Genomic DNA, 21,915 nt, shown 5'->3' with positions numbered 1-21,915 from the left:
TCACAACAAATTCAGATCAAAACAGGAAAATCTTTCCCACTTACAGCTTATTACAGTAATCTAACATCTAATATATTCAGTATTGCAATGGCAAACTTCCACTTTGCCTACCCTGATAATAAAAATTTGCTATGAGAGTTATAAGCAGGCACATAGTTAAAAATAGCATCAAAACTGGTCCTTGAGGGCTGCACCCCTATAAGTGTCCTATAGCACATGGAACGAGGTGAACAGATTTCTTGTATGGGAAAATGAATTAAGAAGAGCCCGTTTTCAAGATAATCTCCCTACTTATTTCTGGGGACAGATATGGACAGATATTCTCACTAGCCTTAGATCTCAGGTGTTGCTTCCATTGAACTTTTGACTGCTGATTTCTCTGAAAGTACCCATGTAAGAAAAATCGAAGGACACAGCAAAGATAAGAATGAAACTCGAAAAATATTCCGGGTTCCCCCCCGCCCCCCCGCTGAAAAAAAAGCATTCTCTTCAAACTATAAAGCCTCACTACTCACAGTAGATCTGGATACAGTTGTTATTAATGCCATCAAATTAAAAATAATTAGCTTACAAATAAAATTAGTAGGCCTTCTAAACATCACAAAAAAATTTTTTTTTGCTTAAACATTCCTTCCTAAAAGTATTTCCCTTTCTAAAAAACAGCTTAAAATTTATTCTGATGTTAAAAGGAATAATCACTAAACTTCCAAGAAGCAAATTAGTTGAAAATATCTCAAATGACATATTTCTCTTATTGAACCTTAAAGCAAAAACAAATCTTTAAAATTGGAACTAATCAAGACTAAGTTGATATAAATTGTCTTTAAGTATCATAAACCCCAAAGTGCCATAAAACCAAAATTCTTAATCGTCACAAATTCCTAAGTACCCACCTCCTTTGGTCAAAAGGTGTTTACAATGTGGAGATTCAGTTTTTATAAGCCAAAAAGAAAAAATATACCCAGTTAAATTAGTCTTACCACTATAACAAAGTTTACCAGGCCTTTGAAAACTTACTCAATAATATCTTTTTCATCCCTTATCACTATAAATTAAAGAAAATGGTTACTTTCTGGGATCCCACATAGATAGTGAATATGTGAGAGTTCACTTAAACCCCTAGAAAACACAAACCTCCAAATTAACATATATACATATACCCTTCTTTAAAGGTATTTTGTATTCACTCCTCCACTCCCATTTTGTGCAAGGATTCTTATTTACTGATCAGGAATTCCACAACACAGAAAAGTCCTGTATAGCATTGATAAGAATTTATGACTAGATAGTTCCAAAAATCATTCTGGGTTTACCAAGGAGATTTTACAAGGTCTTTTTTGTACAATTGTCCATTTTCCCTTTTAAAAAAGCTATGTTAATATTTGATTGAAACAGTAACTCCAAACAACTTAGTTAATAGTCTCATAATTTTCATAACAGCCCAATAATTTTAGGTGACCTTCTTAACATAGGCAAAACTTGGAAGTTTATAATTTCTTTAATTACAGTACTTTAGAATATTACAACACATGATCATCAGGGCTGATAGAATGACCTAACAACTTCCTAATCCATCCATTCTTTTTGGTTTTTGACAGTACAATTCTTAACCTAACAGCATCTCGATTATAAAAGAAATTGCTTTTCCAACAACGTAGCCGATGGAATTGTTTACCAGATTTCACAATATAAGAAAATTTAGAAGCATAAGAATACCATAGACAATATTGTATATTCAAAACTTGAAACAAAACCCATTGCCAGTCAGGTGACCTTAATTTAATTGATTGTGCTTCCAAATTACTTTACACAGAAAATCATTCATCTCGTCAACACTGACATTGTATACTGATCACATCTGAAAATCCATGTAAAGTTCTCAAGTTATCAAGTATCAAGCAATTATATCTCTTTAATAAGAGATAATAAAAACAATTATCTCATTCGTATAGCTATTTGCTCTATGTCAAACACTTTACAATCAGGAGATCCTCACAACAACCCTGGAGGGTGGCTTCTGTTATTATCCCCTTACAGAACAGCAAACTGAGTGTATCACCAAGGGCATTCATAGCACCAAGGGCAGCTGTAAATATGCTGGTGTAGTTCTGCATCGCAAAGTATAACAGAATCTCCATATAGAAGGCAGAAGAAAAACATTTATTCAGACACCAGAAAGCCGAATCCCAATGCCAGAAAGCCAAATCCATCATAGTAACCAAGAAGTGAATATACATTATCAGGCCTTCCCACAAACAGGGTCCCCTTAGCAAAATGCCCTTCTCTCACTCACAGCCCACTGCCTGCTAACCTGGGTCCTTCCCAGATCTGACTAGTCTGACCAACTTCCTCTCAGCTCTGCTCCAGCTCCGCCTCTTTCTGTTCCACCTACAAAATAAGCTCCTCCCACCACATGTGACTTAGACTTCCATGTGATTTAAGTAGGTCACATAGGTCTATTAATGAATGGGAAAAATCTTCCCAATTAAATTACTATTACACTGAGGTAAATAGAACTTTCTTGGAGCCTTACCGCTAATAAATTTCTTAACGCCAAGTAGCAAATTTCTTTTCCTTTTAGGTTGTAATTTACCATAATAATATGGATAAGGAGGGAATTCTCAGACCCCATTCTATTTCTTTTAGGTCCTGATTTGGCTTAAATCAAATCCAAATTTACAATCACTAATGGTAATATTTTAATTTCTAAGATCCAATATCTTAAGACTTTAAAAGAAAAAGATTATCCATAAATTCATATATTTCCCTCTTCCCCTTTTAAAGACACACAGTGACAATTCCTAGCTTCAAATAACCTTTTCCTCTGCTTCGTTTAACGAGCTAGGATAAAAAAAAAAAAACAACTAGCACCCCCTGTTTCTCAAAACTAGGATAAAAAAAAACTAGCATCCCCTGCCTCTCTCTACCGTTGAGACTTATCAGATAAAAAATTGCCCAGATAAAGAGCATTCCAAACTCTTCGTTCCCATCCTCCTGAGAATTTCAAGCTGCATATACTAGGAAATACATATCAAGTTTTACAAACAGTTTAAATTCACACCTGTTTTTATCAGGTTAGCTTAAAATGTCCTGGGATAAAATATCCTAAGATTCTAAGTTGACCTGTGGCTTTTGGCCCAGGCAAAGAGACCTAAAATATTTGATTTAATGCTGGCAGGGCGTGGCCAGTTATCCGAGGCAGAAACCTGAAGAGCTTTCAGAGTTACTAAAGTAATTGAACAGTACAAGGGAACATTTAAGATTTTATATAATAATCACAAATCACAATAACCAAATCGTTACCATATTCAATATTTATATAGTGTTACATTTAATAAGGTCTTCCTACAGATTTATCCTGAAAGGTGGAGAGACATGATTACTCTTAGGCTATAACTGGTTACAGACTGATTTCTAAATATCTTTTGCAGTTTCTAGTTCTGCTTTAACCACTCAGGCATTGAGGTTAGATCCTGAAATCTTAAAATACTGGTACCGTTACTCAGTTACTAATATGCTACTTATTTTTTTACATCAGTCTTAGCAATACAAATCCATAACACAAAAGAATTAAAGGATTCACATTTCTAACAATCTAATACAATAAATTATCAAATTAATGTTAGGCATTGTACATTACAAATCACATAAATGGGGTAACTTTGCTTAAAACCACAGAGCTAATAAGTTTCCTGATGTAATATAATATTAAATAATAAATTTCACTTAAAATGAGACCAGAATAAATTCAATTATACCTGGATCTATTTTCTAAATGTTATCATACAGAACCTTAATTTATAATTTCAATTATTTAGTATTATATTTTACACAAGGGTTATTTATTCCAATATAATGGGATTCACTATTTCCAGCTAATCTACTGCCAAAAAATTTTAAAGTGATAGTATATAACAAGAGGCACTTGAAATACATAGTATCCTCCATCATGATTCCTCCTACCCCTTTATAACTTTGTCTATTGACTTTCAAATCAAGTTACAAAATTTTCATTCTTAATCATTCTATTTAAAAGAATCAAACTTCCTCATATCTTCTCAACATGCTTAAACTGTCTGAAGCTGGCACCCAGGACACCCAGAGCAACTAGGTAGGGACAGGAGGGGCTTGGCACATGTGGGCTTGCTGCTGCCCACCAGCGTTGTGTAGGATTATCTCCCCAATTTGTCCTCAAACCATCTTAATCTACCTTCCATATTTTCCACTCAGGACTTTATTTCTCTTTCTTAATCTTTCAAACCCAATTACTTAGGCTACCCCACTTTCCTTTACATTTCAACCATATCCCAGACTGCCCATCCTGTTGGTTAAACCAATGTCTTTCAACAACCCAGTTTTCCCAAGCTATGAAATTAATTTCAAATAAGGGGATTCTATTTATGATGTGCATATCATAAAATTCAAGGTTCCCTAGGAGATCAGAGAATTCTAAATTTCTCATTGTCCCCAAAGGAGATAGATACCTGCACTGACTATTCCTAATCTCAATATAGGAAGAAGTTTGTAGGACAAATTTTTAGATGTTTTAGTGAATACAAAAACTTTTAGGAGACATGCAGTGGTTAATGTTCCTGTTCAAACGCAAGAGTGGGGCTCTGGCTGCTCCCAAGCCCCATTAACAGATTACAAAAGGCTTGACTGACTAATTAACAGTTTTCCAAATTAAAAATCATACTCACCCTCCCTTTTGTCCTGCTTCTCTTCAACTTTTAGAATCTAGAGAGAGTTAACACTTGATAATTTACAAATCAAGAGAACTGTATTTCTTTCACACCCTTTACCAACATAACTTATAAAAAACAGCTTTTACAATGCTAATATACATTTTGAGCAAATCTCTGAAATCCTGAAGTGGTTACATTTAAACTTGTGATATTAAAGCCCTGATTGTAGTGTCTTAAAAGACAAACTTTTCAAACACATTGCTCTGATATTGGGGGCTGGGGGGTGGAGGGTGGAGGGTGGAGGTGGGGCAAAGACAGCTCTCTAGGTCTAATTTAAACATAATCTACAAACTAGCCTTGGGATTTAATTAAACCTGCATTCATCTAACTTTGAAGTAACAAAAAACTCCCTTAACTTTCCCTCATCAGCCCTTGCTATCTTCTGGCTGCTTGGCCTATATCTTTATTGGTATAAAGCTGCTGCTACAGCTTCATCCAAAGGTAAAAAACCAAACAAACCCCGCCCCCCTTGCCCCCAAAACAACTTGAAAGTTTTACTCAGAGAGAAAGATATCTTCTCTGATACCACCCCCCAAACTACCTCCTGGGAGAGTGTCACCCTGCTTTTTCAGTTCCCTCACTTAACAAGCTAGCCTTAGAAAACCTTACACAAATGAACAAAGAGACTAAAGAACAGAGCCTTACTGACCCAGGATGTGAAAAGTTGAGATTAAAACTGCTTTTGTTGCTTTAATATGTCCCTTAGTTTACTTAGTGTACCTGACAGCAAGAATCCTTTTAACACATCCCACCCTGAAAATGCTAAGAATACAGCCCCTCAAAGTTCTCTTGGGCAGTTTTTCACACCTCCACACCTTTACTAAAAGCATTCCTTATACACACACACACACACACACACACACACACACACACACACATATATACATACACATACACACATATATACATACACATACACACATACACACACACACACACCCCTCTACACCTTTACTAAAAGCATTCTTTATACACACACACACACATATACACACACTCACACACACACACACACACCTCTACACCTTTACTAAAAGCATTCCTTATACACACACACACACACACACACACACACACTCCTTAATTTATATGTAACCCCCAAAACCTGAAAGCAAGGATTGTAGCTTTCCCTTTTTGCAACCCTAGTCCTGCAAGGAATGATATTGCTAGTATTTTGGGGGCATACCAAGCTATTTGTTTTGTAAACTGAAATCCATAATACCCCAAATTTCCCAGGTAGCCCTTTACTGTGTACACAGGTTTTCTCTCTCTCATCCCCATCTAGCTCATTTCAGAGGATCTTTTTCAAGTAGAAGTATCTACCTGATGATTGCCTCTCTGTGAGAGTGAAAATTAGAAAAAAAAGCTGCAGTACAAACACTAAAAACAGACATATAGATGTATATGTTTACCTAGATAAAACTTGCTTAATCACAGCCAGAGTCCTAACAGAGAACTTCCCTTCTGGAGAAACTCTACACAGGGGTCCAGTTGATGAGTGAACGACTCTGATCCCTTCACGGTTAGCCTTAACTGTGATCTTTAAAAAGGTTTGAGAAACATAGTTCCTGGGTATTTTAATCATTTTATTAATATGGCCAGCAAGTTATTAATAAAATAATTTTGTTGAGAGTTAGGGGTCCTAGGACCCCCAGATAGTGACACAAGTCCTGTCCAAATGAATTCCACCCAAACCTTCTTTCAGCTAAAGAAAAATAAGGTTTTAGATCTGCCACATTGTCCAGACTCTTAAGGAATCTGAACGTTTTTATCACTAATGCAAGTGGGCCATACTGAATCTGAGCACTCTTGGAAACAAGATGGATCTTACATACAGAAGGATTGTGGGAGGGATCTAGGGTTGGCAAGTAGACTGGGGTGACTGGAGGAGGGGATCTAGGGAGGATCTTGATGGGAGTGGCCAATAGTTGCCAGACTGGGGGTTGGATGCCAGGAACCTAGAGAATGGGGTCTAGAGAGGATCAAGGGTGGGAAGCAGCTGGAGGCATTCTGGAGGTAATACACCTGGGCTAGGTTAAGGGGTACAGAATTGGGCATTGCTATAATGAAAGGCCAGTTGAGGGAATTATAGCCTTGGCATGACATTAGATCAAGTAGGAAGATTCAAGGAGAGTTCAAAGGGGTTTCCAGAGCCTGTACTCTGTCAATTTGGTCATCTCTCTTAGACCAAAGACCATCATGGCAACAGGCTCACAGTTCATATGCTCTTCTTATAGGGGTTGATGTCACCCCTGGACAGAGAAAAGAGCTCTATACCAGACTACTCCCAGCCTCGGGCCTTTGGACAAAAGAGTCCATTTTCACCCAAGCCAAGTGGGCTTCCCCACCTTGGATTAAATTCCTTACAATGTTGGGTGTGGTCTGACCAAGAGCCAGAAGAGTCAATACAATCTCATTATCAATAGTGTCCTTCCAAAGGAAAACTGAACCTTTAAAATAAGGAATTTAGAAGAAGGGGAATCTCTCCAAGATGGTGGCTATTAATAATTATTTATCACAACTGGAGTCCTGGCTCACCTTGGCACAAACCTCTCCTTTCCCTTTCACCCTGCTCAGGAGGTCACCAGAAGCAATCTCCTGGCAAGGATCGTGGTCATACAGACTTAATGCCACTCCTTTGCCTCTTTCACATTCGTCTCCCTCCCTATGACACTCCCTACAGAAATGGCAAATTTCCAGAGATCGTGGGAGTGCATTGTTCTTCAATAAAGCTTTGCCATAGTTTTGAAGGCAAGGAGAAAGAGCAAAGGGCCTTTGCTGGCTTTCATTTATGTCACGGTGGTGGTTTGGCTTCTGTCCTATTGTCTTGTAGCTGTATTGTAATGAGTCTTTATTTAGGCACATGTCCATGGAATAATTAATCAACTAGAGAAGAATGTTGGTCATCGATCTTACGTTTGCTGGCGGACTCTGTTTTGTAAGAAAAATGTCTTTCTAGCTTCAGACCACAAAATTCTAGGTGTTGTTCAAAAACTGATTAATCTTGAACTCTACCTTCCTTTACTACTTGTTTAAAAAGTCAGGGGGTGGAGGAAGGGGTTAGGTTTTGTCTTCTTGATTTAGATTAGGATCTGATTTAATTGATTACAAATGTCAGGGAGAGGGAAACTGCCCAAATTTTTGTCAGACACTTTACAGTTTCTTTTAACTCACTCACTAGGTCATTACTATCCTGTTAATCATTTCCCAAGACTGAGGGAATCCAGACAGCTGTAGTTACCTGGATAGAGCATTTATTCTGGAAGTCAGAACTTCTAGGTTTTGGTCCTGGACTATGCCAATAGACAGTCTTGTGATCTTTTAGAATTCACTTCACATTTTTGTTTCTCATCTTAAATGAGTTGTTGGTTGGGTGATGTTACCTTAAAGGTTCCTTCTACCTCTAAAGTTCTGGGATTTTAAATATATTCATTCATTTGACTTTTTAGTGAACCTAATAGAAAAAGAGAAGCAGAATATAGTTTCATTTTTTAGGTCAATGATCAAACATTTACCAAGCATCTACCTAACTATGCTTTTTATTGTTGTTTAGTCGCTTTCAGAGATGTTTGATTCTCCCTGATCCCATTTTGAGGTTTTCTTGGTAGAGATACCCGAGTACCATTTCCTTCTCCAATTCATTTTGCATATGAAGAAACTAAGGTAAACAAGGTTAAGTGATTTACCCAGGGTCACATAGCTAGTAAGTGTTAGAGGCCAGATTTGAACTCAGGAAGATGAGTCTTCCTAACTCCAGGCCTGCCACTTTATCCACTGTGTGATTTAGCTTCCCCAGTGTTTGAGGAAGTGTGCTAAGTGCTGGAGGTCTGCTATCTGTCAGTACCAATGTTAAGGCTTCAGTAGAGACATCTGCCAGTCATAGGACCATAGATCTGGAACTTGAAGGGGTTCACTCCAACCCTCTCATTTTACAGATGAGGAAAATGAAAATAAGAAAAGATTAAGTGACTTTCTTGCCCAGGATCACATGGCTACTAAGTGTTGGAGGTAGGATTTGAACTCTGTTCTTCTAGATTCTAAGTCCTATGGTCTTCTGTACTATTGGAATGAATATATATGTGTGTATGGGCAGGGAGGGGGGTATGTGTATATATGTGTGTGAGCGTGTGTATAAAAGGACTATACATGTGGGAATGCTATGGAAAAAGAAATTCTAGGTATAATGGTGTCATAGCAGGAAGAGATTGCTTCTTTACCTGTTAAATGATGCAGAAGCAGGATAAAGTCAAAGTATCAACTCTAGTTCCAAGTCCCGTAGTTAGGAAGCCCATTTAAAAATTCAATTATGCAATTAGCTTTTTATTTTTCTTCTAGATTCAGTTTTTAGTCTATGATGACATAAAAGCCAGAGCCCTAGATTTAGATTCAGAGGATTTGTATTCAAATTCTATTCCTGGTATTAAACTTGTATGACTTTTTTGGGGGGTGGGGTGGGGAATGTATTACTTTATCTCTCTGGGTTTCTGTTTCCTTATTGATTAGGAAAAATAAGAGACCTAGACTCAACTCAGTGTCTGAAAAGATGAGAAAAGTGAATCTTGTCACATCGTGTCTCAGTATCCCAGTATAATAATGCTGAGAGGTATGTCCCCAAAACTTGTGACACAATTTGGGGTGGATTTTTATGATAAGATGGCCCAGTTCTTTCTCTCCAGTTCCCTACTATTCCACCTAGACAGGTTTGCATACCTTACTTCTTAGCTTAATCTTGAATATTTGTTAGTTTTTTCCTTTTCTAGATTTTGGGATTAAAAATTTCCAGGTGCTCAGAGTAGTCTATGACTTAAAATTACATTACAAATGAGGACAAAATATTTACAAGCTTATGAATTTCTGTTTATGTCAGTCTGTTTTTCAACTCCGTTACAAAGATTATATAGGAAGTAAAAATACAAGCTTAGCTTAATGTAGGTCTGGAGTATATGTAGGGGGAGGGCACCTTTATGGGGAAAGATCAGCATTTTCAATAATTATTTATAACAGGAAGGATAAGTGAATAGAAATAACTTTTTGGTTGGAAAGAAGATAGGAGTCAGTTTTAAAATATATTCAGAGATCCTAAATTAGTATAGTATAATGGAAGAGTATGCAAGTGGGAGCTAGGAAGTGTGAATTCTTGTCTCTGGTCTATCATTCATGAAGTGTATGACCTTGAACTAGTGAATGAATCTCTCTAGACCTCAATTTCTTTGTCTTTAAAATGATGGGATTGGACTAGAGCAGGAATTTGTAACCTTTTTGTGTGTTTTTGAGTGTCCTGGACTCCTTTGGCAATTTGGTGAAGACTATGAATTCCTTCCCAGAATGATGTTTTTAAATGTATAAAGTAAAATAATATTAATTATATTAAAACAGTTATCAAAATATTAAACAAACAAGTTCATTCCTCTTCCCTCCCCTCCCTTGCAGGTTAAGAATTCCTGGATTAGATAATTTTTTTCAGTTTATTTATTTTTAGTTTTCAACATATACTTCTGTAAGTTTTAAATTTTCTCCTCCTCTCTCCTCTCTCCCTTTTCAAAATGGCCTGCAATCTGATATAGGCTCTACATATACATACCTATTAAACATATTTTCACATTAGTCATGTTATATAGAAAAATTGTAATGAACAAAAGAAACTATGAGAAAGAAAAAAACAAAACAAAACAAAAAAGAAAAAAGTCTGCTTCACTCTGTATTCCTACTCCATAGTTCTTTCTCTGGATGTAGATGGCATTTTCCATCATGAGTCCTTTGGAATTGTTTTAGGTCTGGATTAGATAATTTCTAAGGTTGCTTTCCACTCTAACTCAGATGATAACCATCGCAATAGGAATTCAGTGACTTGTTACTGTGGTTGGCCATATGAACAAAAAGTTCAGGGATTGAATCCAGGAATTTTTCCAGGAGCATATCACTAGGAGGAGAGTAGTCCAGGCAAAAAATTACCTGTGACCATAGTGTATCTTTTCTTTGGCTCATGAAGAACACTTTCTCTGAAGAGACCTGCCCAGGCAGAAAATCTTTCACTTATCCCAAAGCCTTCCATACTCAAAGTCTACTGTGTCTGTTTTAATGATATGTTGCCATGTTGGTTTGTTTAGATATGCCATGCTTCTCTCTGTCTTTGGCAACTATCCTGGTCTAGCTTGCTTTTCTTAATCACATGGATGTAAGGTATTATGTTCCCAAGTGGATGTAGAAAAGGCATTTTGATTGAAGTGCAAATCCCCAACCACATGAGCTACTTAGATTTAACAAAGTGTATTAGACCATCATGATCTGAGTGTTATAAATGATAGGGATCATTCTGCTTTTTCCTTTTTTAAATCCTCTAGTCCCTAGATTTACCTAGTTGGATTGACTTTTATCAACATCTATTTCTTGGGATGTGATCTCAAATTGCAGTCCTGAACTTGTGCCACCTTGCATCTTTATTTCTTGATGTTGAAACTGAACGTTTCCACTTTTTGTGGGGCTGACTGTGTCTGTGGTGGCTGGAAGGACTGATAGAAATCCTAATCTTAGGAGTTTTGCTCTCTGCAGACAGTGCAAAGAAGAGAGTGGAAGACAGTCATTATCATCATCATAAGAATTAACAACAGTGCCTACAAATTATATACTTTAAGACTTAAAAAAACCCCATTCCTTACAAAAGTCTATAAAATAGGTAGGTTAAGTAGTATTATTTCAGTTACATGAATGAAGAGATTAAAACTCAGAAAAGAGAAGAATTTGCCCAAAGACACACAGCTAAGAGATGTTAGAGCTGGGTCTTGAACCCAGGTTTTCTGACTCAAAGACCAGTGCTCTTTCCACTATACCTAATTGCCTCACAGAATTGTATAATCTTAAAATTGCAAAGAATCTTAGAAGTTATCTAATCTTGTACCTTTTCTGATCCATGAATCTCTTCTATAATATGCCTGACAAGTGATCATCCTAGACATGTGTAATGACAGGGAAATCTCTCCTGAATGAAGCAGCCCATTTCCTTTGCAGTCAACTCTAATTTTTAGGAAACTCCTCATCATATTGAGTGAATATTTGTTCCTATATAATGTTTATCCATTGGCTATGCCCTTTAGACCCAATAGAGTATAAATCTAGTCCAGTTGTTTCCAAACTTTTTAGTTTGCATACTCCTATAACAAGCACTTTAGTAACATAGCTCCCATGTATGTGTGCGGCATATATATACATACGTATATATATATATATATATATATATATATAAAAATATACACACACACACACAGGCCACACACATATACATATATGCATATACATACATACACATATAAATAGATAGGTACATATACATATGTACCTATCTATTCATGTGTAATGTATAGCTATACATGCATACATAATATACTTATGTATGCATATATAAGTATGTAAACACACATCTGTGTGTAGTGTATACATACACACATGCAGGTATGGACTGTATATGTGCATATATACATACATATATGCATACAGGTATAAGTACAGAACATATGCCTATGTAGCCATATTTATGTGCAGGCACATACACGTGTGTTTACATGTATGCATATATGTACACACATAAAACTTATACACATGTGTATACATATATACACATATAAGCATACACATATATACACATACATACACACATATACATACACATGCACATATAATGGGGATGGAGCCTAGATGTCTGATTCACTGGAGTAGGGAACTTCAGCTGAGGAAATGATCAATGCATGTTGGAATCTTTGAAATGTAGTCGTCTTAGAGAGTTGCCTAGAGCCTTGACAGGTTAAATGACTTGTCCAGAGTTGTACAGTCAATATGTGTCAGAGACTGAACTGGAGCCCAAGTCGTCCTAGATTGAAGGTTCGCCCTCCCTTCTCTGCCAACACGATTACCATCATTTCTTCTTTCTCCTCTGTTAGCTTCAGTTTCCTCATCTATAAAATGGAGATAATAACACCTCATAGGATCATTGTGAGGACCAGATAAAATAATATTTGCAGATTCTAAGGTACTATATAAATATTAGCTATGCTTATCACTTCTATATCACATTCATGTACCATCATACTAATACTTATGTACATTGTAAAACTTACACAAAAAAATAGAAATTAAAAGGATGAGCTAAAGTTTGGAAAATCATATTTTATTAATGGTGCAGAACTTCTTTGCCTTGCTATCATTATTAAGCATATTTTAGTGAGAGCAACATGATCTAATAGGCTTCCTTATTTTTGAAAATATTGCTTCAATACTTTGGGATACAGCAATTCAAAGGTCTGGTGCCAAGTTCAGTTTATTTTGATTCTTGATTTTAATAATTGTCAAAACTGAAAAATATTCCTTACAAAGATCCATAAATCCAGATGGAAGAAGTGCAACATTAGCTGCACTTACTAAATCATGACACTAATTTTTTCGATCCCATTCACCCATTATTGTGCTGAGCTTTCCTTGCAAGCAAACCTCAGCTAATTCTGGGATTTAGTATTCTTGACACTCTGTTTACCGCCCCATGCCATGATTTTGCATTCTCTCTGGTTTCTGTCCTTGCTTCCATATTTTGTGTAAATCTTTATTAAATCTAGGTTCCTTGATGAGTTCTTTTACGCTGGCATCGGCCTCTTCAGACAATTTTTCTTTTCCTCCTAGTCTTTGGAATTGTTTTTTCTTTGTATTTCCTGCATTTCATTTTTGCGAGCTTCACATCCCTCCTGTGTTAACTTACCCCAGTGAAAGAAAAAGTCAATAGTCTGCACAAGTCTGTCAGAAACAAATTTGTTAATTATCTAAATTCAACATCTCTGCTTAGAGAGAGAGAAATCCAAGGGGACACAGCTCCATCCTGCTTTTGAAAATCTCTCTTACCCAAACCATTTCCTCCTGATAATTCATAGAGTTCAAGAACAAAGACCAGATTTTACAGAAAGATTAAACAAGGGTACAAAGTTAAAGTAGTGGTTTTGGATTTGTCAAGCAGAACAATAAGTGTCATTACTTGGAGAATTGTTTCCCTAAACCCATTCAGGGAAGGAGAAAAATGAAGTACTGCATTTTGTCTAGTCACCATCCTAATTCTGTCATCAAAGAATTATGATTTTAGGCACTGGCTAGGCCTTTGTTAAAAGGATTTCAGACTGGAACATTGATTAAGGCCTGATAAGGTGTATTTTATTCTGATTGGCATCAAAGGACTTGAGACTGAAATAATTTTATTTTTAAATATTTTCCTAAAGAAGGAACTAGAGGGTGTAGCAATCTTCCAAATTCCCCTCTTTTATGCCAAGAACAAATTAATCACAAACATAATCTATGTTTGTTAATTCCAAAACTACATTAAAAAAAAAAACAAACCTGTACTCGTCCTTTAGGCTATGTATAATCAGTAGCTAGATATAACACTGCAGGTGGTTCAGTGTAAATATGGAGCTCATTGAATTTTGCTTTAAGATAGAAGGTGAAAAGAAGAGAAACATTCCAAGTGATATAGTAGTATACTAAGTAGCGTCATAGAGTTCGGGCATTGCCTTGAATGTCTCAGAGTATATTGTTTGGGGAATAAAAAGCTATGCAGTGCATTGAGACAAAAGTCCAGTGTTAAAAAGTCTCCCTCCTCTCTTTCGCTCGGTCTCTCTGTCTCAGTCTCTGTCTCTGTCTCAGTCTCTGTCTCTCTCTGTCTCTCTGTCTCTGTCTCTCTCACTCTTTCTCTCTCTTCTGAACCTGAATAGTTGTAAAGACCAGAAAGTTCACAGATTCCTTATTCTATTGGTATTTATCTGGAGCTCTTTTAGGAGCTTGAACTCCCACACATCGTAGAAGGTCACCCAATCCCACAGTCCCTATCCGATGTCAAGACTCAGACTCCCTTTTCATTAACAAAAGAGAAGCTGTGACCAAAACTGTGGCTGTAGGTCACAAAGAATTCCTCGTTGTTGCAGTAAACTCTCAGGACAGTATGGATGAGTGAGAGCATAGCTCATTATCAAAAGGATCCTGGATTTTTGGATGTTTAGGCTGTTTGAGTCTCTTGGAATATCTCATTTTCATGAATGAGTATGGTTCTCATTTGGTCAGCCAGTGCCAAAGTGATATGGAGCTAATTCCTGGGAGCCTCTCTTTTAAAATTTGTAGTCTCACAATCTGGAATACAAATCAGAGTATGCCTAGTTTTCCTGTTATCTACTACAAATTAGGTCATAATCACTTCCTCCAAAAGTTCCCATCATCTCAACTCCAACAACAAGTTTCTACTGATTTGTGAAACTCAGATTCAGAATAGAATTCTTCCTTGTTGTTTCTTCTGCCCTTTGAAGAATGAAATTATCATAAGTCAAGAAGTTACTAGCTCTCTGTATTGGGGAGAGAGCTCATGGAGCTCCAGATAATTGAGTTTTTCCATCACTGGTGATTCTTTTCCCTAAAGATGAAGTTCTGGTATTATATTCTACACGGATCCTTTCCTGATCTCCGCAAACACTAATGCTTTCCCTTCCAAACTAACTTGTATTTAATTACCTTGAACATATCTGTATTTATTAATATTATATTCATATTTTATTTCTTTTGTGTGTCCTTTTTTCTCCCTTATTAGAATGTAAGCTCATTAAAATAAAGAATAGTTTCACTCTTTGTATTGTGTTCATGTCCTCAGCACCTAACACAGTTCCTGACACATGGTATGTGCTTAATAAATGCTTGATTGATTGATTGATCATGGCTCTGTGCCAGACTTCCAATCAACTTCTCAAACTATATATTGGCTTCTTCCTGTTCAGGTGATCCATGGTGTTCTCTGACAACAGAATTGCCACTCATTGTCCCATTATTGATGAAAGCTCACATGCTCCTTGTTCCCTGTATATTCTCCCATGAGTATATCTTTTTCATGTACAACAAATATTCTACCTCCACTTGTCTTTTTGCCTGTTCTGATTGAATTGGATAAGGCATAATCTACCAAAGCTTTTCTTTTTTTATGTCTCTCATTCCAAGTCTCAGTAGTACCTATGATACAAATCTGCTTCTTGTTTTAGGACCTACAGTTCATGTTGCTTGTTGCCTAAATTTTGAACATTTATGTATAAGAATTTGAAGTTATCATTTTTTCTAAATTTTATCTCCTATGTCTACCAGGTTTTCATCTACTGTTGCTCTTCCTACATTACAACTACTCTTTGTATTATTTATCTTGATGGGCATATACATAGACTGTTTTCTCCTTCCACTGTCCTTTCAAGTTTATGGCACCTTTTATTATGTTTATGAGTCAATAGGCAAATACCTTCTTACCAATGTTTCTTGGGTGCACAATGAGCCTGACCAGCAACCTGTCAGCAAGGAAAAACAGCAAGGAAATGAATCTGGACCAATGAAATTTGTGTTATTGAGGTTTCTGGGAGATGGCTCTATTCCATGGTTTGGGTAACTTGATGCTTAGGGGTCTGACCTCAGTGTCACTGAAGCCACAGTGGGCCTGCTAAAGTACACATGAAGCCCTACCCTGAAAAGAGAAGATCCATTTTCGTAGGGGATCTTTGATTTACTCAGTTACAGAGGACTGAACCAAACCCTCAGAAGCGAAGAGGGAGCCTTGGGCCAGCTTGAGACTGGATTCTAAGGACTGACCACTGCAGTGCCATGAGCCAGACTACAGGCTTTCTTAGCACTTTTTAAGGAGTGGTATAGCATAGAGCCATTGTGCAAGCTGATAATCAGTTAAATGATTGAAAGACTCTACATTTCTTTTCATAAAAGAAGGGATTATGTATGGATACCATGATCTAAATTGTTTGGAAATAAGTGTTTAAATTCCAAAGGACTCACAAAGAAAAATGCTATCTATCTCCAGAGAGAGAACTGAGGAGTTCCGAGTGCATATTGAAATATACTTTTTCACTTCATTTTCTTGCTTTTTTTTTGCAACATGGCTAATATGGAATTATGTTTTGCATTACATTTTATGTATAATCAATATATTGCTTGTCTTCTCAACGGGTAGAAGAGTCTGAAGGGAGGGAGACAATTAGGAAATTCAAAAAAATGTTAAATGAATATTAAATAAAGTATAATTAAAAAAAAGTCTAATTTTACTACTGGGATTTCTAGGTTTCCTGAGGCAGCTGATGGTGCTTTCCAGAGGCAGCACAGTGAATAGAGAACACTGGACCTGGAGACAAAGAAGAACTGAGTTCAAAGTTGACCTCAGATACTTCCTAGCTGTGTGACCTGGGCAAATCACTTAACCTCTATTTGCCTCAGTTTCCTCCATTGCAAAATGGGAATAATAATAGCACCTACCTCACAGAGTAGTTGGGAGAATCAGTTGAGGTAATATCTGTAAAATGTTTGCTTAGCACAGCGCCTGGTACACAGTAGGTGCTGGCACACAGTAGGTGCTATATAAATGCTTATTTCAGTAGCTCTGTCCTCCCCTGTCCTCCTCCCCCCACCTCTAGGGGTGCTGGAAGTAAAACAGTTCCTTGCAGTCTCCCTTATGTAGATATGAATATGGAATGGCTTGACTTGTTAGTGTCAGGCTTGGAAACTGAGAACAGAAAGTGCTCTCGGACTCCTTTAGAGCTCCTTAGAGGGGAGACTTACTGCTAATGATTCGGGACAACTTATTTTCCTCTTACAGATGTGCAGCTTGTTAACTGCACTTGGCCTTGCCCCATTAAATTAGCCTTCCATTCTCCCCAGCTTGTTGAGAGAATTGCCAGCTCTCGGCTTCATTGCTCCTTGGCAGGCTGTTTAGTAAAGAGTGCTGTGGTAGTGAACTCCAAGACAGAATACCAGTGCTTATAATTAAGGTCCGCCAGCAGCTTATCTGATCCTGTGCTCCAAAGCTGTTTATTTTTCATTTAGGTTAAGTAACAATATCCTTAAACCAATAGCAGTTATAGATCTGAAAGCCTCTTTTTTCTTTATTTATGTTTTACACATCTCTTTCTGTGTCGAGTCGGCTAGTCAATGAAGTAACATAGGTCCTGCTAATGTGGATTTCAAAGTACCTATTCCTAGAAAGGAAGTTTAAGATCATTTTGTCCTAAGACCATAAGAGACTTAGAGATCATAGAGCTAAAAGGCATTGCTAGTCTGGTCTCTAGTCCAATCTCCTTTCATTTTACAGAAGAGGAAATAGAAACTCATGGATGCTAAGTGGATTGCCCAGAGTCACACAAGTAATAATCATCAGCTATAATCTGAACCCAGGTCCTCTGGAAACCAAGGTCTATATGGGATTAAATGATGTATAAAATCACACATGCAACTAATGGCACATTGGTGACTCGATCCTCTACTGAGGGTCTTTCGGGCTCATACATAAATGGGCATTTCTGGGTAATTATTGTGAAATACAAAGTAATCTTACTCAATTGGAATTCTTCAATGAGTATATATGTTGTCTTTTACAGAATCCATCTCATAGAATTCTACTAGTCTTTCCATTTGGGCAGGGGTTAGCTCTGGAGCTTCCTTTCCCAGGAAAAATGCAAGGGTAAAACTGATGTGTGGTTAATTAGGTTTAGTTTTTTTTTTTTTAATTTTAAGGCCATTGACACAATACAGAGAATTTAAAATAGTCTCTCACTAACGTTGTGTAGTAATTAATGAGCCATTCTTGTAAAGGTCCTTGTGGGTAGACTTCTCCCCCTCAATATCATTTAGGATAAAAATATCCTTTGTTGTAAAGCTGAACACAATTCCATGGAGAAGTGTTTATTGTACAAGATTCTAGCTACAGAGGCTTTGTCTTAAAAAAGATATAGTATCTGAGTCTGTGGGTGCGACTTAATTGCTGAAGATTAATCACCACTACTAAAGCAGATAGCCTGGATTTATGTTGACCGGGACCAAGATGCAGTCCCTACTTGCTCTGGGGGAATGAGTAGGGCAGAGAAGTGAATTTGGAAAAGAGAATATTCTTACCGGCATGTTGTGATAAGTGGTAAGAACTGGACTGAGGTTGTGGAAAGACTTCAGTGTTGAGTTGGTAGATGATAACCAATTTTCTAATCAATTGAGAAAATTGAGTTGGTTATCTCCCTCTAGTTCTTTTAGATATGCATGGTCTTTCAATATTTTCAATTTTTATTCCATCGGATGCTGACATTTTTTTATTTATTGTTTTAACTTTTCAAATAAAATTTATTTTGTTTTAAAATAAGATTTCTTTACCTGTGCAATCTAAAGATTCTTTAGTTTGAAATTTGTTCTGTATTTGCATGCCATCTTTGTTTAGTCCTCATCTGTCACATGGTTTGCCTCCTTCAGGTAGGCTTACAGTTACAGCCTGATTTAAACAGGACTTTCAGATAACTCATGTGCAGAAACAGGCCACTGAGCCTGCTCTTGGCCATACAGTCTCAAGTGATCACCACCATCCAGGAGACCTCAAGGTGAGCTCTATGCTCACCCCTTGCATATCCTTCAAGGGAAGTTGTTTTTCAACTGCTCTGAGATAGCAGTCAGCATCATTTTCTTCCAGGATTCCTACTATGGTTAAATGCTGACATTTTTAAAAAGAGAAAAAGGCACCAATTGGCAGTACCCAAGGGTTTGGGTTTTTTTTTGGCATTTATAATCATAAGAAACAATTCAGCAGGGAAAAGCAGACTAGTATTTTACCTAGAATTCTCAATCATTGGATAGTATTCTTTTGAAATAAAAGACCTCTTGAAGGATAGATTTGAAACAGTGGCATCTCTTGAAATTTTTCCCATCGCTCCACCTCCTGAAATATTCAGAATGTGTATAGGATGGCCATGGCAAAAGTTATTTGTTTGTGGGTACTGTAGTAGTGTATGCATTGACATCAGCCAGTTCTGGAAGTGGACACTATTTCACGTGTGCCTGTTTGCCTCGATCCTATAGTCAGCTTATTTATGGAGCCCCATTTTGGGTTCTTCACCAGAGATCAAAGGATGTTCTTATACTTGTGAACTGATAAGTCTATCAGAAGGCTGTTTCCCTCTCCCTCCACCACACCCCTCAGTTCTAGTGCCCTTATTCTATTGATTATTTCCAGAATATTCTGTGTATGTCTTAATTATACATGGTCTTTTTCATATTGTCACCTCAATTAGACTGTGAGCTCCTTGAAGGCAGGAACTGTCTCACCTGTCTTTTACCTGTGTTTGTATCTCCAGTGCCTAGTACCTGGTGGGCAGTTAATAATTTTTTTTACAGACTGATTATTGAGTAGAATAGTTTTACCAATATCATTGTCTTGAGGAAACAAGACTTTCTCATTTTGATCTTTGAAGCCTCATTGCTTAGCATATAGTAGACTTAATAAGTGTTTATTAACTTCAGTTGGTCATTCAGTCACATCTTGCCATTTGATCACACCAACTGAGTAAAAGGCACTCTTGCATCTCAATTTCTCTAAATCTAAGTTCTGTTGACATGGTCTTTGTTGGCATTCAAAATGGAGAAATTGCATGACCTTATAATAATGGCATTTATCCAGTATTTTAAAATTTGCGATTCACTTTACATATATGATCTCATTTTGGCCTGACAACAGTATGGTGGGATATGTTTTACATGCAAGATTATCTCTTTTTTACACTCAACACAGAGGCCTAGAGTCCTGACTATGGTCATATAGCTAGTAAGTGTCAAATTTGAATCTGAACCCCAGTCTTCCTGACCTGGTGGGGCACCGAGTTGGTGTAGTGGATAGAGACTGGACTTGGAGTTAGGAAGATTTATCACCCTGAGTTTAGATCTGACCCCAGACACTTATTAGCAGTGTGACCCTGGGTAAGTGATTTAACTCCATTTATCTCAGTTTCCTCATCTGTAAAATGAATTAGAGAAGGAAATGGCAAACCACCCCAATATCTAGGCCAAGAAAACCCCAAAATAAAATCCCAAGGAGTTGGACACTGTTTGAAATAACTCAACAACTCCCTAACTTGTAGTCTAGCACTCTTGCCCAAGACTGTACCATGATGCATTTCTGACTTCACAAATGAGACAAATCAGCTGTACACTTCATCTGTAAATTAAACACACTTGTGAACTAGATTGACTCTTAAATGCTACTAGGTCACTGTATAATAAGTTACTGCTGTACTTGCCCGATGGACAGGGTTAATGTAGCTTCTGAAGCTGCTTTAGCTTACAACTGGAGAGGATCATAGGCACAGAAAGATTCTGGGGCATTAATGGTTTGTTTGCTGATTAACTTTTAGAACATCACTTTCCCAGATGGAAATGATTACATGAGCTGTCCCATTTTATGGTATTGGGCTTTATTTTCATTAATGCTGCTATCTAATAGATATATTAATGAAAGATTTTATTGTGTTTGCAGGCCGGAACATTAAGTGAAGACTGAATTAGGAGGGGGGGAATCTGGTAGAAAACAACGAGAAAGGAACAGTAAATTTTGAAACTGTTGCATGCCCAATCTGTTTTTGTTTTTTTGTTGGTTTTCTTTTAACTGAGCCCCTGGTTCCCTCTGAATTCTGTAAAACAAATTTTCCCCAACAGCCTTGAAGCTTGATGAGAAAAACTTTGCTAATAGGAATTGGAAATAAGAATGAGATAAAAATGGCTGAAAGTGAACTGAGAGAGATCTCTTTATCCAGCTCCTCTTGGTCCATAAAAGAGCACGTTCAGTTGTATGTGGATTGTCTTCCTCATTCAAATGTGTGAACTCCCTGAGAGTAAGGACTGTTTGACTTAAATTTTTTTTTAAAGTTTGATTTTTTTTTTACATTGCAAATATTTACAGATTATTCCCACTCTGTGAGAATCCTCTTGTAACAAAGTAAAACAAAAAAGTAAAACTGATAATATAGTGACTTCACCTGAAAGTGCATGAAACATTTTACATCAATAGTAATTCACAAACTCTCTATTTAAGAGAAATAACAGAAATCTATTTTTTCTCCCTCCTACTCCCATCCCATTTTTTAAAAAAGAAAAGAAAAATAGATTTCTTATAACAAATACATATAATCAGGCAAAACAGATTCCCTTACTGGCCATATACAATAACATATGTCTCAGTCTGTACTCTGAATCCATCCCCTCCCTGTAATGAATAGTCTGTTTCATCATTAACCCTCTGGAATCATGAATGGTCATAGTTTTTATAGCTTTCAAAGGTTTTTATTTTGTTCTGTTTTACAGTGTTGTTCCA

At 36.9% G+C, this 21,915-nt stretch overlaps 1 protein-coding gene across 18 annotated transcripts in view; it reads left to right on the top strand.

The window, feature by feature from the left end:
• The window catches only part of LYPD6B (LY6/PLAUR domain containing 6B), a 220,507-nt gene that overhangs the window by 83,136 nt on the left and 115,456 nt on the right, over positions 1 to 21,915 (top strand). Inside the window, exon 1 of one of the 18 annotated variants that reach the window (XM_072613140.1) lies at positions 19,895 to 21,436. The exons of the other annotated variants lie outside the window; for them this stretch is intronic. The gene's annotated coding sequence lies outside the window, so the exon portion shown is untranslated. Of the gene's footprint in view, positions 1 to 19,894; positions 21,437 to 21,915 lie in introns of those variants that run through there. 18 annotated transcript variants of the gene reach the window in all.

Source organism: Notamacropus eugenii, chromosome 5 (assembly GCF_028372415.1).
Source record: "Notamacropus eugenii isolate mMacEug1 chromosome 5, mMacEug1.pri_v2, whole genome shotgun sequence".
Lineage (NCBI taxonomy): Eukaryota > Metazoa > Chordata > Mammalia > Diprotodontia > Macropodidae > Notamacropus > Notamacropus eugenii.
This window is presented reverse-complemented; position numbering and strand designations above follow the sequence as displayed.